General features: G+C 35.0%; 1 protein-coding gene and 1 non-coding gene across 3 annotated transcripts in view; both read left to right on the top strand.

Annotated features, from left to right (window-relative positions):
- The window catches only part of Prkg1 (protein kinase cGMP-dependent 1), a 1,175,746-nt gene that overhangs the window by 777,830 nt on the left and 376,589 nt on the right, over positions 1-21,327 (top strand). The gene's annotated exons all lie outside the window — the stretch shown is intronic.
- LOC124101098 (small nucleolar RNA SNORA67) lies at positions 11,057-11,140 on the top strand. The gene has a single exon (XR_006854531.1). It is a non-coding gene; the product is annotated as a small nucleolar RNA SNORA67 (small nucleolar RNA).

Raw genomic sequence — 21,327 nt, forward strand, 5'->3', positions numbered from 1 at the left:
ACATACATATCTTATAACACGTTTCTGGATTTTAAAGGAGGTTCATATTTAAGGTTTATATATTGTCCCATATAATATTCCAAAGTGGTTAAACCAATTTATTCTACCACCAAAGTATGAGAGAGGTATGTTTCAGATTCTCACCAATATTTGGTATTGTCAGTCTTCTTAATTTATCTGGAAAAAAATGTTTTTTAAATAAAACAGAATGCCTCAGAGTCTATAAATAATTTTTGAGAGCACACTCAATTAATACAATTTTTAAACACACTGCATGAGAGATTCATTCCTTTTACATTATATATGTGATTTTGCACTAATACATACAAGAAAGAAGGTATATTAAGTGATATGATATTGAAAGTGATGGAAAACCCCAAAATAAATCCACAAGCTTAGGGTTATTGGTCTTTAACAAAGGTGCCAAAACACAAAATGGGAAAATAATATTCTCTTAAAAAAATAACACTGGAAGCGGGGGGCAGTGGCATATGCCTTGATCCCAGCAACTCAGGAGGCTGAGACAGGAGGATGATAAGTTCCAAGCCAGCCTCAGCAACAGTGAGGTGCTAAGCAACTCGGTGAGACCGTGTCTCTAAATAAAATACAAAATAAGGCTGGGCGTGTGGCTCAGTGGTTGAGTGCCCCTGACTTCAATCCCTGGTACCCCCTCCAAAAAAAAAAAAAAGTAATATTGGGAAAACTAGACATCCATATGCCAAAGAATGAAAATGGACCCTTTTCTCATACCGTATGCAAAAACCAACAACAAAAAAGGATTAAAGACTTAAATGTGAGACCTAAAACTGTAAAACTTCAAGAAGAAAACTATGAAGGAAAAAATTCTTGACATTGGTTTGGGCAATAGTTTTTTTTGGAGAAGATACTAAAACATAGGCAACAAAAGCAAAAATAGGCAAATGAGATTGAATCAAACAAAAAAGCTACTATACAGCAAAGGAAACATTTAATTGAATGAAGGGACAACCTACACATGGGAGAAAGTATTTATAAACCCTATGTCTGATGGAGGGTTAGTATCTAGAATACATAAAGAACACAATTCAATGATAAAACAACCATATTGTAAAGGACCTTGAATAGACATTTCTGAAAAGAAAACAAATAGTCAACAAATTGGTGGAAAAATGCTTATTGTCTCTATCAGGGAAATACAAATAAAACCATGGGAGAGCACTTCAAATTGTTAGAATGGCTATTATCATAAAATAAAGAGTAAAGTACTGGCAAAGATATGGAGAAAAGCAAACCCTTATACACTTTTGATGGTAATGTAAATTGGTACAATCTTTATGGAAAACATTGTGGATATTCCACAATAAATTAAAACTAGATTACTATATGATCTAGCAACCCTATTTCTGGGTATATATCTGAAATTAATTAAGCCAGGTTGTTTGAAAAGATATCAGCACGTCTCACTAATTGTAGCATTATTCACAGCAGCCAAGGCATGCAGTTAACCTAGGAAGATGAATGGATTTAAAACGTATTATACATACCCTCATGTACTGAAATATTATTTGGCCTTGAAAAATATTTGGAGCACATGGATGAACCCCGAGAGTATTATTCTGAGTGAAATAATCCAAGTATAGAAAGAAAACTACTCTATGATCTCACTTTTATTTAGACTGTAAAAAAGTTGAATTTGTAGAAACACAGAGCAGAAGAGTAGTTTCCCGGGACTGGGAAAATAGATCAAATTGGTCAAAGGACACAATATGAAGAAAAAAAAACATGAAATAGAAATAAATACATTTAATTAACAATACATGCCTTTATTAACCCCATAGATTGTCTTATACAAATTATTCAAGGCCATCTGTGCTGTGAGGGATACACATGTCTCATGAGCCATAATGAAATCAACAATTGCTAGATGGAATGACAAGTGTCCTGTTTGCCACCAGACTTTCTCCTGGTTAGTTCTGGAGGCAGCGCAAACTAGATGAAAGTGTAATCTTCCTAGATAAGGAACTACAATGTAGAAAGGTGTGGGTGGTGAATAATTTCAAATCACTCTGCTATAGCCCTCCCTCTATGTTTCCTTGTGGTGCACATCAAGTTAGATTCCCCTTCCCAGCAGATAACTTGAAAAACTGTGCACGCCCACCATGTAGACCATTTTGTTCATCTTTATTGTGCTCACGATTTATTTTTCCTTTGTCAGTGGTGTTTCTTCTCAACTAGTGGTTCTCATAGTATGATGCAGGTATCTGTGAACTCCTCAGCAAACTTTAGGAGAACTCATGATGTCAAAACTGTTTTCACAATAATACCAAAGTGTTTCCTGCCTTTTTCACTCTCATTTTCTCATAAAGTTACAGTGGAGTTTTCCAGAGGCTAGAATGGCTACTGGAATATGTGCTTGACTATTTTTTATATTATACATTTTCCTGAGTTTCACTGTCTAATATGGTAATACAAATAGGTACAAAGCATATAAACAAAAGTTCTTTTGAGATCCTCAAGGTGTTTAGGAGTATAAAGGGTCCTAACAACAAAAAGTCTGAGGGCCACTCTTCAAATTATAATGAGATAAAGTGAGGAAAAATAGTGCTTTAGACTTTCATAGAATTATTTCTTTTCAGAACCAGCATTTGAAAGTCAAATATGTTCCCTGACAGAGAAGAGGTAGTATCAAAACCTTGAGAAATCAGAAAAGGTCTTTTTCACCCTTAGCATGATTAGGAGGCTCATTGTTAGGGAAGAGCAGAAACCTTTTTTTTTTCCTCCTTTTCTTTCCTAAGTTTCTTGTAGCTTTGCAGTGTTATTTTAGATAAAAGTGAGTTTTCCATATGCATTCCCATTGCATTTTTAGGATAATATACTTTAACTAAAATTTTGAAACTTTTGAACCCATAAAAGTTTTTTGGTGGATGGACTTATACTGGGGGAAAAAAATGGGTATTCTTTTAATAACAAATCCCATCCATTTTTTTTCCTATAAGGTGTGAAGAATAGAACTAACAGCAGGGGACTCACTTTCAAATACAGAATGATAACCTTGAACTAGCAGCTAATTTCAAACTCAAGCAGCTAATTTTAACATTAGCCATGGGGCTTCCAAATTTTGTCAGTGGAAGGTCATTTCTACTGTCTTCACATCCAATATATGAAATTTGATGCAACTTTCTTCTCAACATGATCGACTCTTGGCACTTCTGACACATGTCAGAGAATCTAACTGGGAATTTACTTTTCCTAGAAGTTGTTAAAAGTTTTCTGAAACATTTTGATGTTTGAGAGAAACTCATTAAAGCCTAGTATTGGTTATCCATTTCTTTAGATTCTCTAAATGCTGTGTTGGAATAGATGAGGCATCAGTATCTAAAATGCCTGGACTAGGTTCATATTCTGTAGACATATTTTAATATTTTTAAATATCCCTCTCTAGTTTGTATAAGAATTTTCTTCAGATAAATTTTTGGTTATATTATCAAAAAGTTTTATATCCTTGTAATAAATTCCTTCTAGAATTAATTGCTAGGACAGCATTTGTCCTGTGTCCTGATTATGAGTAATTTGGATAGACATTGAGAATCACAATTTCATTATTGCTTTAGTTAAGATAAATTAACTCTTTTTTTCCTGGTTGTATTTATTTTATTTTTTATATTTTATTGGTCCCTTATGATTGTACATAATGGTGGAATTCATTATTACTTATTTGTACATGCATATAATATAAAAATATAATTTGGTCAATATCATTCCCTAGTATTTCCCCTTTCTCTTTCCTGAGGGAAAAAATATTTTTATTTTTTGAGACAGTTCTCCTTAAAAGTTGCTGAGGGGCTTGCTAAGTTGATGAGGCTGGTCTCAAACTTGGATCCTCCTGCCTTAGCCTCCTGAGTTGCTGGGATTGCAGGTGTGAATCATCACACCTGGCTACAAATTCAGTGTTAAGTCTAACACTCAACTAGAATATCTCTAGTATGCATTTTTTCTCCTCTGAAATTTTTCCTTTTGATTTTCATTTTATTTATCTCCTTTTGATATTATAAATTATTCTCTGTCTTTTATGCATATGGCATGGCTAAATGAAATAAATAATGTTAATATTAGTAGGTTAATGTCTAACACAATTATGAAATTAAGGTTACAATATTTAGATTTATGATTTGAGTTCAATTATATTTTGGATAAAAAGATTTTTTCTCTAATTCTTGGGCTTTAATATGGATAGTTAACATAATTTTTCCTAAAATTATTTTTTTCCAGGTTTTTATTTCTATTCCAACTCCCAGAGAATGCTGACTTAATCTAACTTATAAGACTAGGTCACTGTGGTCATGATGTGATTGATATGTTGGAAATAGTTAAAACTAATTGAGAATGAAACACATATGCACATCATCTATGCCTAGTGGAAATTAATTAGGCAAAATAATAAACACCAATTAAGTGATTTTAGATTTTGGAAATCACTGAGTCACACCTGTGTGATTTTTGTCATTATCAGATTCTATAAAACTGTTTCACTTTCTTTCTGTTATCTGATCATTGGTAAACTGAGAAGTAATGAGGGAAGAGCACAATAGAATAATAAAATAAACTGGGTACAGTGGCACACACTTATAATGCCAGTGGCCTGGGAGGCTGAGACAGGAGGATGATAAGTTCGAAGCCAGCCTCAGCAACAGCAAGGTGATAAACAACTCAGTGAGACTCTGTCTCTAAATAAAATGCAAAATATGTCTATGGATGTGGCTCAGTAGTTCAGTACCACTGAGTTCAATCCATGTTACCTTCCCCCACAAAAAAAGGATAAAATAAATCCTCATATAAGAAAGTAAACAAAGCACGCTCATATTTCAACTGGACAAAAAAGTAAGATAGAATTTTGCACTGAATGTTTCCAGATAGGAACAAGAGTCTCCAGGCAAAGAAATTCCTTGAGCTAAAGAGTAGAAGTGGGAAAATTCAATGGGTCAGTTGCTGGTACCTTTAGAAAGTCCACAGTCTGTTCCTGTCCATTTTCCAAGCCTGCAACTGCTGTGGGACACTCCACTGTCAGCCTAGAGAATTCCTTATCATAGTTCCCAGGGAAATTTCCAAGAAGGTAATCTGAACTTAATATGGTAGGTGATATATATTAAGAGTCTCTGAGCATGTGTCAGGAGTTTATCTGTGTATTTCTGACTGAGCAGGAATGGATAAGAAGGACTGGAATGTGAAGAGAATAGGGGACAAGGGCAGAGGAGGGCTAGTCACCAAGTCCAAATCCATCCTGTCCCTAAAATCTCAACTCTGTAGTTTCCAGATCTGTCCTTCATCTGTGACTGCTAAACAGTTTATGCTGTGGGAGAGTAAAGCTGAGAAATTAGAGATAAATGAAGAATCAGGTGGATTATATAAACATAAGACGGTGAGTTTAATGTCCATTCAGTGGTACAATTTCAGAAAGTGTAGCACAGTTGAGTTGTGAATAGATTTTAGGGTCAGATATGTTCTTAGGAGTCATCAGGAATTGTCTATCTCATCATCTCTCTTAGTTGTTTTTACTAGGCTTGTAGTTGGAGAAAATGCAGTAGATCCCATAGATTGGATCATGGTGGCACATTTAACAACCTACAGCAATGTAGGCTGCATATGAGGGTCCCACAGCACAGTATTCTAAATGCAGCTCTGAAAAACTCCAACGAAAGTAACTAATTGCTTCTTACTATAAAATAAAATAATTGTCTCTGGGCCCCACACCATATGTAAATTTTTAAGACCTTATTTTAATAAGATATATGGCAAAGGAGAAAATTTGATTAACTACTTCCTCTGGGAAACAAGAATCCTTCAATTAAATGTAGCTAGTCCTACAGAGATTTGTGGAATCTCTGGTGAAAACTAAATTGACAGCAAAAACTTTTCACTTGAGTGGAGTTTTCTTAAGTATTTAGAACTTCAAACATGGTCAATACTGAGTCCTATTAAATGTTCAAGAGCTGGATGAGCCTTGTTCATTTGGAAAATTGGTATTACCCATAAGGCAAATGGACCTTGTGCACAGATGGCCTTTGAGTCACTGGGAAAGGGTTCCTTTCAGAGAGATGGAATCATGAGTGCCAGAATTCTTCCTTCCTTTCTTCCTTCCCAGGAAGGGAATAGGGGACACAGGAAAGTGGTTCTCTATGTCCTCTTCACCTGTTAATCATCAAAAAGGAAGATATGGGTTTGTTTGGGAAATAACTTTCATCTAATTAAAACAGACCATAATGGGGCTGGGGATGTGGCTCAAGCGGTAGCGCGCTCACCTGGCATGCGTGCGGCCCGGGTTCAATCCTCAGCACCACATACAAACAAAGATGTTGTGTCTGCGGAAAACTAAAAAATAAATATATATATATATAAAAAAAACAGGCCATATTGGTCAATATGTCAAAGAATCTGTCCATTCATTACAGATGTGTTACCTTATTTAAAAAAGATTAATTTTTAAAAATTTAAAGTAAATTTATTTTTAACTGATACATAAAACACAAAAATTATACATATTAATGAGCTACCATGTGATATTTGATACACTCTGTGTAATATTTAATTCAGGTTAAACTTACCTATATCCTCAAATATTTATCATTTCTTTAGGATGAATATTTACAAAAGCCTTTCTTGTAGCTTTTTGAAATGTCGTCATGCACCTGTGCACTAGCACACCAGAACTTCTTACTTCTGTCTCACTGTAGCTTAGTACTCACTGATCAATATTTCCTCCTTCCTCCCTGTCCCCACCTCCAAGGCTTCTAACTTCCACCATCTACTCTCAACTTGGATGAGATCAACTTCTATAGGAAGGGAAAGACAAGTACTGTATGATCTCACTCATATGTGGAACCTAATTTAGAAAAGATTAATTGAACAAACTTTCAGTAGTAAGTTTAGTTTCCTCTAAGGAAAGAGTAAACTACCACCATAGCAGTGCTGAGAAAGACTTTACATTATTGTATTGTACAGTCCATTAAAATGAAAGGGAAATAATTTTTTCAGTGATGACTGATGAATTACTTCAACTTATTTATAAACATGAAAGCTGCATCAACAAAGCAGAATTCCCAAAAATAGAGCAAAGAAAAACAGCAAATTCCCATTTTTGTTGAAAGTCTCAGTATTCAGGTGTTTTCCCTCTGTCTATTCAAGTCCTTGATTCTTTATGACCATTTCCACATGTACTCACCAGCTGACAGTGACATTATACAAATAAGTGAGCAAAAACTATGCAAAAGCCTTGTGAGATAAATATCATTTATTTCTGCTGTGTATTTGACTAATTTTTATTCATGAAGATAAACTTTATGTAACATCCAACTCACAAATACCATAACTAAATATAAATATATTAATAGCTTGCTTAAGCAAGGACTCTGACTCAGGAATTATTTATGAAATGTGATTGTCTTCTTTAAAAATCTCTCTGGAGGAAAAAAAAAACCAGTGTTTTGTTACCTCTTAATTGCTGGAGGTAATGTTTCACTAAATTCTAACTGAAACTTATTACATTATGGATGGGATGCCTTTCATTACTGAACTATGGTAACATTTTGAGGGTACTGAAACTGAAGACCCCATTTTAACATAAAAAGAGAGATTGTGATAGTTCTGCATAATTAGTTAATTATGTTTCAAATGAAAAATATATTGCTTCATGTTTTTTCTATGTTATTCCTCACTATCAAACTGGAAAAGCACAGTTTGAAATAAGAAACTGGCTCTGAGATGAATTCCATTTTTTTGAAGGTTGAATTTCTCCATTTTATTTCTAATTTCAGTCATAGTGAAGAATATTTAGAACGAAATCTTCGCACTTAATCAGACAATGAGTACCTGAGGAAGCACAGGGTTTTTTCTATTTATGAATTATCCTCAAACTTGTAAAATGATGGTAATGTCAGATCTGAGGCTGTGCACAACTGTTTTTCATTATCTGCCAATATGTATGTGTATGATTAGAAAACTCAGCATTGGCTTTTTGCTTTACTCTAATGTTGGTAATTTTTATATGTGAATGTTTAATTCCTATAGATAGAACAAATGGAAGCAAGTTGTCAGGGGAGACAACATTCCCAATTCAGTTAAGCACCTTAGATGCTAAAACCTTACATTCATCTACCTTCATGTATTGTAGGAAGAGTTAATATTCATCTGTGGTGAAATGTATTTCATCATCCTTATGTGAAAAGCGCAGAAGCATTTCAACACATCGATTATGGCTGTATTTCTAAGGAGCCGTTTGCCTGTCTTATTGGGCTCCTCTCCAGACAGACAGCTTTCTCCCTGCACTATTCAGTAAAGGGAGTTCACAGCATCCAAAGTGCTTTAGGAAATTGCTTGCTAATTGGAAAGGGGAGGGAAGAGTTTTTACATTAGAGAATTGGTGGAAACCACCTAATGCATTCAAATTGGCATCACTAATGGTGGTGCAACCCAGCATCTGTGGTTCTTGAGGTAATCTCATACAAAGGGCACAACATTATCTGTGAATTTTTTTTTTCATTTTTGTTTTTACACTAAGAATGTTAAAGTCTAATGAGGATTTTCAGCATGACTTTTAGTTTTTACAAAGTGCGAGGATGTACAAACAAATGACTACAGGGAAGCAACTGGGTAAATAGACTTATGATACTGTGAATGTTCCATATGAAAACTGACCTGGTCACTGAAAACCATTTGTTTTGTTTTAAAGCAAATGAAATCCTTGGGAAACTGAGAAGGAAAATATTTGGAAGGCTGTTCAAGATTAAAAGAAAGTAAAGAGACGTAATAGCCTAATTAAATCATATTAGTTATCTAGTTCAATATGACAGGAACACTAAAATACACTGAATTTAAAACAACAAACGTTTGTAATCTCGGTTTCTGAGGTGAGAAATCAGGACTCAGCCCGGCAAGGTGCCACCGGGTGAAGGTCTCTCTTTAAGTTGCAGTCAAGCTATTGTCCAGGCTGGAGTCTCTCTGAAGGCTCAGCTGAGGGAAAGGGTGGGAGGATGCATTTCCAAGCTCATTCATGTGGGTGTTGGCATGCCTCAGCTCCTTGCCAAGGGAGCTTTTCCCCGGGGCTGCATCACAACAGGGCAGCTGGCTTCTCTCAGGGCACGTGATCAAAGACAGAGCAGAGAATGCCCAAGATGAAACCCATAGTCTTTTTATAGCTTAGTCTCAAAAGAGACATCCTGTCTCTTCCACTGAATTCTAATTCTTAGAAATTATTAAGTCCAGCTCAAATTCAAGCTTGGAGTGTAGCAGTGTTACACAAAGTTAAGACCTGGAGGCAGGGATCGAGGGGAGCTGGCTTACAGACTGACTACCAAAACAAAACAGAACAAAAACCTGATTGGGTTTTAGTTTCAAGATAAAATCTATACAAGATATTTTAGAGGCAATTAGGAAAACTTGAATGTGAATTTGACACTAAATACTTTTAGGGAATTGCTAATACTCCGATCTCAATAATGCTGCATTTATTTAACAGAATATATTATTTAAAAGACACAAACTCGGGCTTGGGTCGTGGCTCAGCGGTAGAGCACTGGCCTAGCATGTGCAAGGTCCTGGGTTTGATCCTCAGCACGACATTAAAAAAAATTAAAAAAATTAAAAAAAAAAATAAAATAGAGGTATTGTGTCCAACTACAACTAAAAAAATTTTTTTTTTTTAAAAAAAGACACAAACAGATATTTTGGTACAAAAAACTACTATCCTAGTTTTATTTCCTGTAACCTATTTCCTTAATACAAACACACATACTTGTGCATACAAATAAATAGATGGAAAAGTAGATGAAGTGATAACAATGATTAAATCTAGGTAGTGGCTAGTGGATGTGTATTGTCCTATTCTTTGAGCTTTTTAGTCTGTTTGGAATTTTTTCTTAATAAAATCATAAACAAAATGGTTGTTCCAACTAAGCCAGGAAAGCAGGTTGCACAGAACTACACAAACTTCTCAAACCTGTAATGGCTATTCAAGATGTCTGCAAATATCTTGGAGTGTTTATGAGCTCAGCTTCTCCTAGGTGTACCCCCATTGCTGTCGAACCTATTGTAGTCCTTCATACCCATGTTCACACAGTGAGCACTTGGGGAAAAGGGAAAATGATTTTCTGTGAGTCTCAGAGTGGTGATGTTCACTGCAGTGGATTTGATAAGTTCTGTACCCAGTTGTGCTTTTCTACTCTTTTTAAATTTGCTTCAGGATTTTTTTTTTTTAATCAACTTTTATCCTGGAGCTCTCACATCTCACTTACCTCAATCTGTCTTTATCTCTCAATGTTTAAGACTATGTTCAAACACTCTCAGGTAGTAAGTCCTCTCTGCCTTCAGTGTAATTTGCATCTATTGGTCAGCTGTGTCTTCACTAGAGCCACTTACAAACCATCTAACAGTTTTCAGGAGCACATCATTTTCTAGGGTTAGAGTATTGGTGCTTTTTTTTTTTTTAAGTCATATAATGCCCTGTGAATTTTATCTCAGACTGTTGGAGCCCATACACCAGTATTTGGAAACATGGCTTCTTCCTCCTGGTTCTGTTGCAATGGAATTGTGATATCCACAGCATTGCCATTTATTGAGCTGTTTTAAAATTGTTCTTTAAAAGCTGTTTATAATAATGTTCAACACTTTCCATCGTGAAATCATATCCCCAGGAATAATTACTTAATCTGTGTTATTTTTTTCTGCCTTTGTTTTCTGAACAATTCCATTTTTAACCTCTGTTACATCTAAAATTCTTATTGACTGAGGTTTTTATGGTATTAATGTATGCTCTCCCAATGGTATATTGGTTGGTAAAATAAAGATTATTGATTGATTGAAATTAATAAAGACTGATATGTGGCAATTCCTTCTGTTCTTAAGAATATTTGAGAGGAATAGTCCTTAATTTACATATATATATTCAACTGAATCCAGGCTTCTTTCATAATCTAATCCTAAATATTTCAAATATGCCACTCAATATATTTTTTTGTCTGACAACAGAATCACCATAAGTTCCCAGTAGAAAATGAACAAAATGCAAGAAAACATAAAGGGTAAAATGATTCAAGGTGATTTCCTCTCCAAGGGCCAAATGAGAGCCTCTCTTAGGAAAGTAGGAACTTGGAGGAAAATCTGTTCTAAATAATTTAACTATCTCTTTAAAAAAAATCTGTGTAAAAATCATACTGAAGTTTTAGTTTGAAGAAAGGAAATTTATCTTCCATAAAGACCAAAAAATTTTCCACTACCACAAAGTTTACGTGTAATGGAAACTGTCAAGCATTTACAAAGCTCTTGTTTTAAATTTTTGTTTATTACACAGAGCCAGAGTTTGTCTTTCCAATGAGCAGAACTGATGTTTATTAAGCACTTCCATATTCCAGGCAAATACAGCACCTACCTAAGATTCCCAGTCAACCTAATCATCTAAACCAAGAGTCAGCAAACATTTTTGGTAGAGTCACGTAGTGAATATTTTAAGTTTTGGGGGTCAAGATGCACAAATCAAGAATATTATTTAAGTACTTATATAACCAAAATGAAAATAATTGCCTCCCCCCAACCCCCAAACCTTTATAAGATGCACAAACCATTCTTAGCTCATGGGCAGTGCAAAATCAGATGCTAGTTTGCCGACCTCTGATGTAAACAATCCAGAGCAGTATCCAGACAGTGATTTGCTCATTTTGCAGATGAGCAAATATGACTTTGGAATGCTTGTCCATGCTCACAAGTAAACAGCATGGCCAGGATTATATTTGTGTTTATCTAATTTTAAAAACTATATGCCTTTTCCATTTGCCCATGTCATGGAACAAAAAGCACTATAAAGAAATACGGGTTTCTAATAGAAAACAAAACAGAACAAATAAACAAAACAAACACCTTCTGAAAGGAAGAGTTTTTCCAGGCCCTGCCAGTAAGGTTCATGTGGTCTGAAATCAGACACTCAGTTTTCACCTGACTCTGTAATATACTTTACAGGGAGTTAAGGGCCTCTTTAGGAAACCATGAATAAGCTCTTCAAAGAATGAGGCTATGTCTAGTTATAGGATTTATTTCATTTCAAGTAAAACTGGTCCTGCCCTTTGGTTTTAGTAAAAGCTGAAATCTTTGTGTTCAAAGGGAAAAGAAGGAAAGATAATCAATGTTTTAACTTTATTTGAAAATAGAGATTTTGTGGAGTTATAAACAGCATTTCCATTCTCTGTTCTATTTAAATGATGTTGTGATTGTTTCTTTAAAGAAAAGACTCAGCGGCTTGGGTTGTCATCCAGGGGATAAACATTGAATGCAATGCATTAGTCATGAATGGCAAGGAGGGAGCTTGCTGAGCCTTGTGCTCTGAGAACAAGAGACTACAATTTGGTCCTTTGGGAGGTGTTTTTTTTTTTGTTGTTGTTGTTTGTTTGTTTATTTGGTTGGTTTTTAATTTTTTTTTTTATTGAGCATGAATAGTTAGGTTGCCAGAGCAGCTTAAAAGTTCATTGGCTCTCAGAGGTTAGGGATCTGAAGACCCTCAGTAGGGATATAACCATTATTGAGCATATTTTGATCATAATTTCTTTCTGTTGAGCTTTCATGACTTGCCAAGTCTATTATTTAGATAGTTGTGAAATTCTAATTTTTGCAATAACCCTGATAGGCATGCATGCCCCAACTTCATAGATGAGAAATTGAGGCTGGTGAGATTAAATTATTTTCAAGGTCACACAGTTACAGATGGTAGGACAGGCATTCAAATACAGGTCTTAATCTCAAAGCTAGTACCCTTTGCACTATGCCTTATTGCTGCTTAGACTACTTAATGATAACCCAGAGGATTGTGTCACAAATGTGCACAGAATGTTTCTTTGACTGCTTTGACAGAATTTTACTAGTGAGATGGATATAGCATTTTTTGTTGGACTGGAAGTGCAATCACAGGTGTTTAATTTGGTGGGTCTTGCATTCATGGAATATACTTGGGAAATGACATCTAGTTTTGAAGTTGAAGGTCAGATATTAAGCTGCTAGAAAACTCCTGAGAAAATAAGATTTTTTTTCCCTTTCTTTTGCTGTGGAGACTTGATGCCAAACAGCATTGAAAGAGAAAAAGTAGGTTGATTTCTCAGTTAACACGATTAAATAGCACAGTCAAATATAAAGATTGTCAAAGCACAATCTGTAGAAATGATTTGTTCTGATGGTAGAACTTGCTTTAAGATGGAGGTTAGTAGGTTTTGTAAATTTTTCCTAAATAAAATTTTTAGAATAAACCCAAGTCTTTTGAATATGGTAGTTAAAGGGATTAAAGAGTATGCTTTATTGGGCATTGAGGATTAGAAGTGGAAATATGATCAGCATTTTATGTTCTGAAGATGTTTACCTTTTGAGTTTCATCTTTTGCTATTAGTTATCACAAATTTTTTATTCCTGCCATAAACCTTATTTCCTCAAATGCACACTTTTTCTTTTTTTCCCACTGTAACTTTTTCCTGATCTTCTGTTGCCTGGTAGATTCTCACCCCCTCTCTACTGTGCCAAAAGCCAGTGGTTTGTCATCCTCCCTGGGAATCCCACATGGCTAGAGTGGGGCCTGCCCCTCCTGACCTCATTGTGTCTCTCTTCTAGCATTTGTCACACTGCCCCCTGGTGTCTGCTCTCTGTTTTCTACTAGGCTGTGAATTCCTTGAGGGCAGAAACTATGTCTTTTATCTCCATAACCCACTTCCTGGTCCTTAGCACCCTCTCTGCAAATGCTGAGTAGATGACTTAATAATCTAGGGTTTACTTGACTTGTTTAATGATGCGTTTTCATTTCTAATTAACCTAACCTTTTGCTTTTAGATAGAACTTTTAAATATCATTTTATCACAATGAAGGGAAATCTGCTACCTCAGTTATTTGGGTTTTGCTTTACTTTGGTTTTGTGGCCTTCTCTTACAAAGTTTTAAGTTTCAATATAACTCATTATAATGATAGTAATAGTTGAAATATTTGTTAGTAAAAAGTATTTTGGAAGGTGATGGAATATATAGCCAATGATTCGGCATTTTAGGAAAAATTTATCATAAAACTAAACCAAGACTATAGTCACCTTTCAATAAGTTGTGTGTCCATGTAAACTTACTTAAAAACTTTGGGGCTAAATAAAACTATTTGTGGTTGCTTTGTTTTTGTTTTATTTTATCTGGAATGATAAGATGTAGTTAAATAGGTTCCATTGTATATCATTACCTATCCTATTACATTTGGGTTAATAGGCAGAAAATGGTTAAAACCATATAGAAAGAGACAGGAAATCTAAATGAATAATGATGGCCTATTCAACTTTGGTAAATTGCAGCAAAGTTTATTAAAGGAGGTTTCTTCTAAGATGCAACCAAATCTCCTATCCTGATGTCAAAAGAGAGCCTTTCTCTTAAAGTCAAAGATATAATTAGTTTTAGTTTGAATGTATGCTGCAACTAAATTAGCAATCTAATTTACCGGGGACCCATTGCCTTGTTTCTCTTCCCCCCCATCTTTTGTCTCTGAGAATGAAAGAGAGGATGTTTGGGGAATCTTTTTCATTCCCTAAATTCTTAGAAATCCCAAATTCAAAAGATGGTGAGATTATGAATTTTCCAAATTGATGAAAAAAAATTGTACTCACCTGTAGCACTGATGTTAGCCAAATGGAGAGTAATGCAAATGATGGTGATCAAGTTGGTACTGAACTAAATAAATGTTCAAATGTTGGTGGCCCCGTTTTCCTGACCACCACTGAAACTCCTCACTGGCCGCATTAATGACACATAGATTTGGGGGCTGATGGTTTTAAGGGAGATTCAAGTAACTGACTGTAAGAAAAGCTTCTAATTACATTGAGATAAGTCTTCCAGATTGTAAATTGGCTCTGTAGTAGAAATGTATGATAAGTGTAAAAACCGACACCATAGACTATCCCTTTCGACTAGTACCATAAGCAAAGGGCTTGTTTGTTTGTTTTTAAACAGTTGCTTGAGCAGAGGTTTCAGGATTGCAATGATGCTTGAAATAAATATAGATGAAATATTCACAGTTATTTTTATTAAAAGCACATTTATTACTGTCCTCTGCAGTTCATTTCTGCACTCACTTAATTTCTTGTAGCTGTATTTTTCAATTTCACATTCAAAATGATGGAATTTAGCATAGAAGCTAATAAATAAATACATCTTCTCATTCCCCTCCAGTCCATACTACTCCCACCATGTTTGAATGAAACATTTAATTCAGTTGATTTGTACAGAGAACAATTTCAATGTCTGTATTTAGAATAAAGTGACCGATAAGACAATGTTATGATCAGTAGAAGGTTATGACTCACTGCTTTTACATATGGGTAATATTTTTGAAATATTGCTCATCTTTTGGGAAGTATGTGGTGACAAGAGTTCTCCTTAATACTAGCCACATAACTGAGATAAGCAGGGAGTTGACTTTGGTTTCCATAACTATGATTCAATAATCATGGTGGTTTACTAACCAATACTATGAAGAACTGTTCTTCACCTTTCTTCAGTAGTGTGGATGCCTACTTTCCTGTGGTAATAACATTGCCAAGTTCTTTAGATAAAATAGTGGGAACCTTTTACTACAGCTTCTAACTAACCTAACCCCATGAGGAGGCATCATGGGAATAGTTCCCCAGTCGTAGTAAATTATTTGAATGCAATTCATGATCTGTAGCAATTAATCCGTATTTTTTTTCCCAAAGAACTTCATTTTAGACTACAGTTCAGAGATGCAATAGCTACATTTATTTTGTAATTCGTGAGGATGTCACTTTAACTAATAGAGTTCAGTAAGTGACAGTCTTGTATTTCTCCAAGGCATTTCAAATCTAGTTTTAATTAGATCAGCAGTTCAAGAACAAATTATTTGCCAAATGCAGGTGGCAGAACATCGCTTTTCTCCCTAATGTCCATCTGTGGAGTACTTTGAGACTTTGCTAAAATGATGAATTGATACGTCTGGTGGGAAACAGCTTGTTACCAAGAACAGTGGTATACATAAATGAAAAGCCCGCACTCTGTAACAGAGACCACAGGTGGTGGCTCATAATAAGGCATCTGTGGATCTTAAGGGTTTTTGAAACTGCCTGATTTTGTTTTCCGTTTTTCCATTCGATCAAGAGTATTTTTGTTAAGCTAATAATCTCATTTCTTAAAAGATCTATTATTATATTATATTATATTATATTATATAAAGATATATTATTAGAGGTAATGCTTTTGCATTTCAAATATGTCCAAGAATCCTTTTTATTCTGACACTTTCTATAATCATGAATTGGCTAATAACTGATAAGGATCATGTAGTTCCTCCAGGGCTCAGGATAGCTTTTTTGTAATGCCACCTCTGTGTTTATTGAACCTGCTCTTTTAGGCAGAAACAATTATAATACAGAATTTACAACACTAATTTGGAAACATATGCTAGACTTTAGTCAATGAGCAGTAGGATTAAAATTTATTGAGTATTGATTATGAATTGCAGAATCCAGAAATCCCAGAATTTCAGAGTTGGAGAGAGCTTAGTTTATATAGTTCAGATCACCAATTGGAGAACGATTTTGTTTTCTTGTCACATTGCCATTTTTCAGATGCTTAAATTCTTCCATTGGTACAGAACTTATCTTCTCTCAGAGTAGCTCATTGCATTTTTAGAATGCTTCCTGGCCTCTCCGTAACCTAACTCCAGTGAGTCAATCTCTCTGTCACTTAAAAGTGATTTCTTTGTGATTCAGTTTATTTTTTCAGCAAACTTTATTGAACAGGGACTCCGAGCCTAGCACTGAACCAGATTTCAGGGCTGCATGGATGAGAAGACACAGTCCTTTCCCCTAAAGAGTTCATAATCAGGTGGAGGCAGCAGGAAAGGAACAAGAGATTACAGTATATTGTGACAAATGCTATGTTAGGAGTGTGCAAGGAGTGTTGCATGATTATATTAAGAAAGCACATGACCTGGATGTATGGATTACAAGCAGGCTTTTAGGAGGAGGTGAAATTTAATGTCAGTTCAGAGGAAGGCAGATGAATTAGAAATATTAAAACCATATAGCAGCAAGTATTTTTTTTAAAGTTCTACTTCATTTTGCAATTGAGTTTTCTAATTCATTTGTAAATGTCATAAGTTTCTGCTGTGACTAAATTTGTTCAATCGAACAGCAAAAAGGAACAAAATATGGTTTTTGTATGTTGAAATTAAACATGGGCCCTTGGGTTTTATAACAACTACTTCTAGAGACTTTGAAACTATCCAGATTCTCAGCTAACACAGATTGGACGTTGGTCAGCCGGACTCTGTCACTGGGTAAGCGGATTCCAAATCAGTCTGATTCACACTTGTGCTATGAGCTTTGCATACAGTATTTAATTTGATCCTCACAGCAGTGTTCTGAGTTGGGTACTAAAATCAGCATTGATGTTGTGGTTCTTCATAGACTAACAGTTATAAATAAGTAAAAATGTGAATCTGGGATTACTAAGGTGGAGCTCTATGACATGTAATATATCAAGGTCATACTCCAACTGATGACTGAATGCTATGAGAGCACATTCTCTGCACATCACCTAAAACCAACAGAAGAGACCATTTATTTGTTATAGTAGAAGCTGGCTGAATGCAAGAGAAAGGGCACCCTCTTATACAGACTTCTTACTGCTTCTTCCTTCTGACCTTATTATATGTGGCTCTTGTGGTCTTGGTCAGTACTGGCAAACATATTTTATGGCACTGAGTTTGCAACTTGTCTTTGTTATAAGAAACAAAGATCCATGCTTTCTATATAGATGGCCTTTATCACTGATTTTGAGAATGCTGCTAGAATTTTATGTTGGATAACAGATTTCATGTATGTGTATGTGTGTTAGATACATGTATTAATATATATGAAGCCCTATGTGTGTGTGTGCTCATAGGTCATAGACTATATCATAAAATATTTTAAAAGAAATCTTGTATGTCATTCGTAAGAATTTATGTAATATTTCTAAAGCAGTCTTACCTGCTATTTAATATCTTCTGACCCTCAGGTTACATTGAATGCTTACTCTAAGAAATTTGGAAATATTTCATATTTCCGGTAAAAAATAAGAACATTCACAGACACCTGTTTAAAACTCTGGTGCAATTTTGAGATCAAATGATCATTTTGAATGCAATTTAGTTTAGAGTATCACCAGGTCATCTAGAGACATTGATGTTCTAGTATACTTTTATTTCCACTTTAGGAAATTATTAGGTTTTAAAATTTTTTAATTTATTCTTTTTATATGTACATGACAGTAGAATGTATTTTGACATATTATATGTACATGGAGTATAACTTCCCATTCTTGTGGTTGTACATGATGTGGAGTTACACTATTGTATATTCATGTATGAACACAGGAAAGTTAGTGTGATTCATTTAATCCAAATATTGATTTTATAAGAATAATTTTCTCTCTACATTACAGAAGTTTGTTTTAAGTGTTGTTTTTTTTTTTTCAGAGAAAACAAAGTAAGATCATATGATCAGCTTGTGTGGGGATGGTCACCCCACTGTGTGTATGATCATACCAAGTCCCTCAGTAGTAATTTTGTTGCCATAGTGATCACTTGGGATCCACTTTAATAGGCTATGCAGGCAGCTCAATCTAAAAGTCTTGCTTTCAACATTGTCTTCAAATCAGTGTAGTGACTGATTTAAATAAATTCTCAGAGAAGGGGAACAAGTCAAATCTTAAGTAACAGCAGCCACATCTCTTATATGTTGCTCAATTTGTCACCTGTCTCTTATGTGCTATACCCATCACAGGGCTGGAATCAAAGACTGTACGACATTGCCTGGCTTTGGAAACAGAATTTCCAACCCTGATTCTTGATCTTACATGTGAAAAAATATGGAAACTGGGAATCAAAATTATAAGAGTGGGGAAAAGAGTTGAAAGATTAATAGGAGGGAGAAAACATAATATAGCTTATGCAAGCATTATGATTATTAGAATTTTGCCCCAATGATACAACATATAGTTTTAAAAATATTTCCCTGGACTTTTTATAATTATTACCAACTTTGATAAATTGTACTTGTATCTATGTTTATTAATCTTGAACCAATTAGTTATCCCTAAAATAAAAATGTGTGTTTAAACTTTAAGTGTATTTGTAAAAAGTAATTTGTTACAGAATACTATTCTCCTTAGCTTTTGTAGCAAGGATAAATGTGATTTACTCATAAGTAGGATGAAAGAGCATCAGGTTGGGACACAATCATGGAGACATGTCAGTGGCAAACAACTAAACAGGCCAGTAAATAGCTCAAAAGTTAAATTCCAGGTCAGGAGTATGTCAAGAGATAGAGGGAGAAGATGTCATACAAAGTCAAGAACAGGAATTCACATGTGGTCCAAACAAAATGAAGTATGCTCAGCTGGTTACCTTGTCAGTATTTATTGGTGTATAATAAGATTTTAACAGTGGTTTGTTCACCTTCTGACTATAGCCCTCCTTGATCTATGGCTTATTTTTTAAAAAAACATGTTTTTTTCTCTCTCTTCTCCCCTCTCCCCCTCCCTAACAAGATTTGGGAGACAGTTTTGTCTTTTCTTCTGCTAGTTAACAGTCCTTGAACACACCCACTACAGGAAGGAGATGCCTGCTGAGGATCTGGGAAGTGAAAATCTCCCAAATTAACAAATGAATCCTAACACCCACCACCCTGGGACCCCTTACTATGGCACACCTGGAATGTCACCCTTGAAGAGTTTCTTTAAAACCCCCAGTCCCTCCTGATGGGGAGAGTCACAGCCTTTGAGACAGGAGTCCCTGTGTTTCTCCTTTGCTAGCAAAACAATAAACCTCCTTTTTTCTCTGTCTCAAAACATTGTCCTCATTATTAAATTGTCATTAATTGGCATTGGGGACAGGGACCAAGCTTTTAGTTGCAAATTGTTAGAAAATACCTTTTTAGAGATACCAAGCATCCTCTTCCGTTATTGAGATTGCTTTAAATTTTATTATATCATCATATATTACTTTATTGATTTTTCCAATTCATTTTAAAGTAGGTATGAAGAAAAATAATTCTATCTTGGTTTTATTTAGAAGTTTAAGTTTGCGGTGGTCCAAATATTTCATCTGTCATCCATTGCTCTCCTATATCTTCTAAACTCAAAATACACTCATCAGCTCTTACTATACTTGTTTTGCAGATTCTTTCCTCATGCATGTCTGACAAAGGACTGTTTCCCCAAAGATAATGAATGCTGGTGAACTTCCAGCTTTTCCTACACCTTTCCCTTTATCTGCGGTGCCCTTTGTGTCTTCTGGTGCTCTTTTTAGATATTATCTTTCCAGATGTTATTCTTCCGGCAAGGCAAGCATCACCTCGGGTTGGTGCCTTTCCTGGTTATTCTGTCCAGATGTTGCTCAGGGTGTAATGTCAGTGTGTAGTGTGTTTAACAGGGTTTCTTTGTTAAAAGCCACTGGATGTTAGTTTGAATCTTGGTGCTATCTCTACCAAGTGTATTTTAAGTTTAAGAAAGTCCAGATTAATAGCCTCATTTCAAATTGGTATAAAAATGAAATGAATCTGACATATAAATAGGGGACAAATGAATGAGTTTTTATCATTACTATGATGGCACTTTGCATTACCAATCTTTTTTTGTGTGTGTGTGTGTTACCACTTCTTGTGCACAGGAAATGTCATTATTGTATAATCTTACTTCTTGTGTAAGACTGATTTTTTACCTGCATTTGTAAGTCAGCTTTTTCTTGAAGGAGTTTGTCCTACTTGGTAGTTTTAGTTTTATAATATTTAATATATATAGTATTTTATAGGTAGTCAACTATTATTCATGGCTACTTACTTGAGCTATAATCCCCACAGTGCCCTTTATAGAAAGTAATTAATATGTATTAGTTGATTGATGAAGTTCCTCTGTCTGAACAAGCTTTTCTTAGAAGAGCTTTTAAAAAATATAGGTTACTTTTTGCTTTTTACCTTTCTGATTTTCTGCAATACAAAGTTATGTGCTAATCTAATCCTTAATATAATCCAAGGACAAGCTCTCCAACAGTGGAAGACGAAACACCCACATATCTAGCCAAGCAGGTATTTAAGGTGTCCCCGTTCCCCTTTCCCTTCCTCCTCCTCCTCCTCCTCCTCCTTCTTTTTCTTCTTCTTCTTCTTCCTCTTCTTCTTCTTTTTCTCTAAATTGAACCCAGGAGCACTCCAATACATGATTATGTCCTTAGTCTTTTTTATTTTTTATTTTGAGACTGGGTCTTGCTAAATTGCCCAGAATGACCTTGAACTTGGAATCCTTCTTC

This window comes from Marmota monax, unplaced genomic scaffold, assembly GCF_021218885.2.
Source record: "Marmota monax isolate L192 unplaced genomic scaffold, Marmota_monax_Labrador192_F-V1.1 WCK01_AAM20220418_F8-fsc00166, whole genome shotgun sequence".
NCBI classification, from domain to species: Eukaryota; Metazoa; Chordata; class Mammalia; order Rodentia; family Sciuridae; genus Marmota; species Marmota monax.